This window comes from Balearica regulorum, chromosome 3 (assembly GCF_011004875.1).
Source record: "Balearica regulorum gibbericeps isolate bBalReg1 chromosome 3, bBalReg1.pri, whole genome shotgun sequence".
NCBI classification, from domain to species: Eukaryota; Metazoa; Chordata; class Aves; order Gruiformes; family Gruidae; genus Balearica; species Balearica regulorum.
The window spans coordinates 15300023-15306988 of record NC_046186.1 but is presented as its reverse complement, the minus strand read 5'-3'; the positions used below and the strand labels follow the sequence as shown (position 1 = coordinate 15306988).

Here is a 6966-nt window from a genome sequence, read left to right as displayed (position 1 = left end):
TTGTTTTTATTTGTGTTAAAGGGATTAAGGCTGTTTTTGCTGAGCATTATATAGGATCTAGAACAAAGAGAGCTCTTTCTCTGGTGATTTAACAGTTTTCCTGCCCTAAGGGTCTTAGAGTTCAACTACAGACAAGACAACACATATGAGGAAAACATAAAAAAAGTTCATAATAACAATCACTGCATACCATTTGGCTTTTCATAAGCATAACTTTAACATTTTTTTCTTACCTCCTGTAAGGCCATCTCTCATTTACCTATTGTAAGTGACTGTTAATATAACAGAACTATTAGGAACACACCAAGATTAGTGATCATTCTCATCTCCTTTGCAATAGAATTTCATAACTTTGGGTAAACTACTGAGAAAATTTTGTCCCCTTCATAAATCTCACATTTTTCTTTGACAACTACCATTGCATCAATGTAATTGCATAATTATTAATGCAGATACTAGCAGAGAGACCATTTTAAAAACACAGCTTTGAATTATTGAAATTCAGAGCTGGCCTTTCATTTTGATCCAGTATTGTAGACCTGCCATCAGTCTCTGGCCTACGGGCAACAGCACTGAGCAGGAAATGAACTGCAGTCAACATTAAACTTTTTTTTTTTTTTTTTTCTCCCTGTAAGCTAATGAAACATGTAGAAAACAAAATACTGGCTTGCTAGCAAAAGCAAAACAATTTGTTGTCTGTGTAGTATGAAATGGAGAATACCGTGGGTCAGGTGTTATTACAGGGGGACATTCACTGGCAGTGGAGGGCAGGGGGATGCGTTCTTCTCGCTGTGGACAGTAGCTAAATGCTGAGCCAGGCAGTGGCTCTAGAATCCTGTGACTCCACTCTGAACAGAAAAGAGGATTTCTGCTGCCCCAGGTCCATGGCACTGGAGGCCAAGGATGTTGGACTGGGGTGTAGCCTTCTGCCTGGCAGAAACTGGGGGGAAAGAGAGCTAGTGCAATGCAGGTACAGGGAATTTCTAGAGATCTTCAGACAGATGAAAAGTTGACAGTCCAGAAATCATAGAACATACCTTTGAGCTCAGGTTGTGGTGTTTCATGGCTCCTCAGAATGTCCTGTCTTACTGTCATCAGATCCATTTTGCTAAAATTTAGTTTTAGGTTACTATTCTCCACTGACACCATGTGAGTATCTGCATTCGGTAGGAAGCTGAGTGCCCTCTACATTGGTATGATCTGGAGACCTGCTTCTCTCCAGAACTTTTACATAGCTTTGGTACAGAGCAGAAAAAGGTGCTGAACCTTAACAACACTCCCACGCCCACTTTTCGTGAAAGTAGCTGTGAGGTAATATAGATGAATTTATTTAATTTAAATGATTATCAAATCTTAAGAAAACTACGTTTGCAGTATAACACGTACAACATGAAGATTTGTACTTTCTTTCCTGTGTTAGATTAGGCATTGAGTTATTATGATATGATGAGTTAAGACATGAGATCTTGAATGAATTTTAAATTAAAAATACATTTCCATATGTAGATGAGCAAACAGTTGCTTTGACAAAATATTTTATGAGTTCAGCTTGGCATCACTAAATAACCCCACAACCCTTTTTCCTCTCATAGTACCTTGAAATGCAAGAACACCTTATATTTTAGCTGTCATCTTAATGGTAGATATTATTATAGGGAAAAAGAGCTAATATCAACTGCTTTTAATTTAGGCAGGGTTTCTTTTACATGAAGACAGAGAATTTTTCTTCTATAACCATTTTGACTGGAAGTTGTAGGGCCCTTGCCAAGAAGTTTCAATTATGCTTTTAAAATATAAATCCTAGGAGTCTTGAAATTACAGGGTGTGGGTAGCGATATGTTAAATGTTTTACAAGTGAGGAGAAATTAGTGCATTTTGGCTTATCCTCAGTGCCGTTAAGAAACAAAACTGTTCTTTTGTTGTAGGTAAAAGCAGTTCCTTCCAAAGAAGTCTGTAAAAACTGGAAAGTGTTTTCATATAATTCTGTGAAAATGACACACAGATAACTGCAGAACATGGAAAATAAAGCCAGCCGCAGAGCCTCACCCAGGACATGTTCATCAGGAGGACATGGTGTAAACACACTGTAGGATGTTTTGGCTGCTAGAGCAACCATGGGATAATTTGGGGTGTGTTTTGGCTCTACCCACCTAACACATTTCCCATGTGGTATTTGGGTGGGGGAAATGAAAAACTACCCCCTTGTCAGGTATGAAACTATTTCCTTTTGTCAGTTTGAGGTTAAGTGTATGCCTTGGTCGTTTGGGTGGAGGACACTGACAGCTGCAGTCAGTCTTGAAGGAGAGGGTATTTATTTCAGTTGGGGCAGGGAGGATTTCTCCACACCTTAGAGTTGTTTATATCAATACTGATTGCAACAAAAGATGCTGTGTTGAGAGAAAGTATACAAGACTTCATAAAGCCTTATGTCAAGGGTGGCAAGTTACACTGCAGTTCTGCTGTCACTAATACTATGTCTGTTAGTGATCAGTAGCAAAGTCACTCCTGTATGTGTATCACACAAATGTGATGCAGCTTGGCTGTGATCAGATGGCTGTATTTCTGTCACATTAGCCAGAGTACACACACCAGAGTTTATTTTGGCATTATGTTTTTTTCCGAAGACAGGAGAACAAATTATATCAGCTCTGTATTAAGATGGAATCGTGAAGATGAACAATACCTACTCTGGTACAAAGTCTGTTGGTACAAAGTTAACCTTTCAGCTATTTTTGAACAAATTTGAGCCAGTTGAATGAGATAATATAGAATCACCCTTTTACATCATATGGCTTTGGCTTTTTGAATCAGTATCAGGAGCCCTAAAGCCAACATTTGCTGTCTTATACACCTATGGCCTCAAGTAATAAAACACACACAGCTCCTGAAGTTCCATTATTATGGGTACATAAATCAGTGCACTTCAGAATAACTGACAAACTTGCCAGGTAAATATAGCAAGAGTCACATTCAGGGTTGCTATTGACGCTTGCTGAAATGGGAATACGAAATCTTTCAGGTGCCTCAGTCCTTAGGGTGGTCAGTGAGTTTAATACATTTCCTCTCCTCTCACTGTTGAAGTAGAGCTTAAAGCCTAAATGGGTAAGAATGAGATCTTAGCCTTTCATTTTGGTAAGCTTTCTCTAAAAAATATGTTGAGTCTTTCATTTTTATTTAATTAGCATTAGCAATAATAAACCGTTAGTACTTTTTCTAACCCAAGCTGTAGCCTTTGGAGTACTATAAGAAAGCAAGGGGAGTTTACTGTTCCCAAGTGAATTATTTTAGACTGTAATCTGTGGGAGGCAGGGAATAAATTCCTGTTGCACTTCTGAATGCTGAAAGCAAAATGGTCTACATCTGGGATTCTTAAGCACAACTGCAAAATTACAAATCAGCAACAACTTTTAATACAGCCGTGGCCTAATTAAAATTAGTACACAGTAAGCTACAGTACTGACATTGGAGGAACTGATGAATGGTGGAATATGATAAAATCACCTTCTTCCATCAAACCCAAATTACCGACCTCAGTTCAGGGGTAACTTGGGGAAATGTTAAGCATCTGTGCTTAAACAGGATGTGAAGATTAGGTAGTTTAATGGTCTTTTCTCTAAAGTTGGTGAATTTAGAAGAACTGATGAGTAAAGATGATGTGAATTGGATACCCCAAAGTATAAATGTTCACCATAAGTTTGATGCCATTTTTTCCTTTAAGGTTTCTTTTTCAAGGTGATGCGTGCTCATTATTTATAGAACTACCAGGAATTTACCTGGATATGGTTAGATTTCCCTGTGAGGCGCAGGCAGCAATTTCCAGCATTTCTAAGACTTCCCTGGAGCCAAGGGGAGCTAGAAGTACCATGCAACACCCACAAACCCTGTCAAAGAGCAAAGATCACGATCAGAAGCTGCTATGAAAATTTGGCACTATCTTCTTTCCCCTCCCTCTCCCTAAGGTCATCCAGAATTAGATTTCGGTGATTCCTGTTTCCTAATCTGTTCAGTAGGGCATGTTTTGCTGCCTTGCTCTTTCACAACAATTCAAGGGGATATGACAGCTATTACAAAACCTGACAAATGAAATTTTAAGGTAATCTGGGAGATTTCTTTAAGCAGGTAAGATTCTGATCTTGCAATTTGTTTCACGTAGATAGGGCTGTGTACAGGATAACGCTCACAGGGAACAAAGGATTAGGGATGCATTAATGCATATGAAAGCTGCAGGATGTTATAAGCAACATGGCTGTTCGGTATGTGACCCCTACCTTTTGTCCTACTATAGCTGCTTCTGATACCTGGTAAAAGAGCCATGATCCTGACTTAACAGAGGCATCCGTGTGTTCTGTTCATAAGTCATTAACACATTCCTGGAATGGAACACATCAAAACAATTTTGTATTTGTTTTTTTTCCAGACCATCCTGACTAAGCAGAGAACATCTGTTTGTGCTGAAAGTTGAGCTCATATTTAAGTATATAGCTAAGCAGCGGCATTAATTTTTAACTTCCTTTATGAAATGGTTCAGAGTGAGCAAAGCACGGTAATCTAGAAATAACTGGGAGACAGAACTTGAAAACTTGGCCCAGTTTGTTTCTAGGATATAAGAGATAAATCTCTAAATCTGAAGTTACTTCCCACCCTTCAGAGATAAAAAGGTCAGGACACATCCTTTCATTCTGCAAACATGCTGATCCAAAGACAGAGAAATGCTTTAAAAATCAAATCTGAATCACTACTTTTCTTAGGTCGTGCACCCAGTTTTTAGGAAGATTTACTGTCAGAGTATTCAGATTATCTGACAAAAAGTGTCACTCTTGCTAATGTCAAGGGTAACTTTGTTCTGTCAAACGGCCAGTGGCTTGTCTTCCATTTTCCTCTTGACCTATAATATATACTTCTAAAAAATTAGCAGAAGTCATTGATACACCAAGGGGATTTCTACACTTTGTAGAAAATTTCAGCAAAAAGCTTTGGGGATTTTTGTGTCAGACTAGGGCATCAGCTTCATGTTCTATTGAGGCTTCTTATCTTTATCTCACACTACCTAGTAGAATATAAATCTATAACGGGAGAAGTACCACAGATGCTGTAGTTTACAATATCTAGAAGAAACAACGGAGGCAGAGGAGACATAAAAGGATAATTTTGCTTATACAAAATAGCAGCCTGAAAAATAAAACCGGGAAAACAAACAAGCAGATGGAGAAGGCGAAGTCTGCAAGACACAGCTGTGCAAAGTATTTAAATATCCAGATGCAAAGCAGTTTAAGGGTCAGGGACAAGCAAAGGACGCAGAATGCTCTTAGCAGCTCTGTAACATGATTGAATAGTGTGCTTTAAAATTTCAAACACATTAATGATTGTTGATTGTCCAGCTTTCCATCAGATTTAAATGGAATCTTAGATTTTGTTAGAAATCCAAAATCCTGAGACCCCTGAGCACCTTTTAATATGGGTTTGTTACTATTTACACAGGAGTACAATAATTAATGTGTAGGAAAAAAGCTTTCTCAGTTGGTCTTTACTCAATTCTTTTTTAGCAAAAGGAATAATAAAACATTTTTTTTAGAATAGTCGAAATTGTTTTCTGAAGCAGTTACTACCCATAATAATAATAATTTACACTTTTATTGTATACTGACTTCATCTAAGGGATTCAAGTGCTTTATGAATGTTAATTAGGCATCTGCAGGCATCTATTAGGCACCACCAGTTGCTAGATGATAATTTTGGTCTATCGTTAGCTCAAAAGACTCCACCTGCCTACTTTGCTTCGTATGCTCTAAAGGGGGCTGGGGGAGGGTGTCTGCATACTGAAATGTGGGAAAGATGCCTTTTGCTCTAAAATGTAGCCGCAGTAGAAAGCGTTAAATTAAAACGAGTTCTTGAACGAGATTTTATTACTGCTTTGATTATCTTCCTGGGCTTTAGACTCCCTTCTGAGCTGGCAGATGTCCCCTCACGTCACATCAGTGGCTGAACGACAGATTTTCATTCTTACCCTCAGTCATGTCTCAGGTTCTTCAGTCATTTTGGGATCCTGTTCTAAGCTACAAATCCAGTTTATAATCCCTCTACAGACAGGTTCAAATGCCTCGAATGCTTTTTTTGCTCACCATGCTTCTTTCCCCATCTCCTCCATTGCATTCCTATTCTACCTTCGTCCTGCTCCGGGTGTAAGATAGCCAATGTACCTGATGTAGCCCCACACCAGCCTGGCCAGCATCCGGAGGCAGGCATTAAAGGCAGTTTTGTGACTCAGTCACCAAATTATTCATCCTTCCTTTGTGGGGTGAATAACTGCATTTAAAATGAGCCCCAAACTCGCTGTATTTTTTGGTAAAGGCTTCTAATCTCCTTACAAGGAACTTCAGAAGCAAGGTAAATAATAAAAGAGTGCCAGGGGCAATGAAAACTGAGCTAGCGAGTCACATGGGAACCACAGTCTAGTGTAAGCATGGTACTTAAACAAACATACTGCAGCAGCCTGCATTCCTCATAGGGGAGACCTGCAAAGCACAAAGAATATTGTTTTCCTAAATTGTGATTTCATAATTAAGGCAAGAAAGTGCATTTAGATGGTGAAAACCATATTTCCTACGACTAGAGAGACAAAACAAAGGACATATAAAAGGATTTTGATTGTGCTATAGAAGGACAATCTTCTGATTGCTAACTGTAACTTTAAAGGGTATTAAAATCCTATTTCAGTGAGATGGCTGGTTTTAACTTGCAAGCTCTTTCTGTAGGACTCTAATATCAGTTTCCATTCACACACTTACATGTTTACATTAAACAAGGAACTGTGTTTTCCAGTTTCTTAAGGATTTTTTTGCATACTGCCATTAACAGGTGGGCTGGACATTAGAGGTTTGATTGTGGCTTTTCGTGGTCTTTCAACTACATAGTCACGGGAGAAACCCCTGAGACCCTGGTCACATCCTTTGGACCTAACTCTCTTGT

The 6966-nt window shown here is 38.8% G+C and overlaps 1 long non-coding RNA gene across 2 annotated transcripts; it reads right to left on the bottom strand.

Annotated features, from left to right (window-relative positions):
• Positions 1-1033: 1033 nt before the first annotated feature.
• LOC142601247 (uncharacterized) lies at positions 1034-6212 on the bottom strand. Of its 2 annotated transcripts, none has more exons than XR_012834849.1 (3): positions 6005-6212; positions 3774-3881; positions 1034-1108 (listed from the first exon to the last, which is right to left on the bottom strand). It is a non-coding gene; the product is annotated as an uncharacterized LOC142601247 (long non-coding RNA). The 2 variants fall into 2 exon arrangements; XR_012834848.1 differs by having other exon boundaries at positions 6120-6212.
• Positions 6213-6966: the final 754 nt, after the last annotated feature.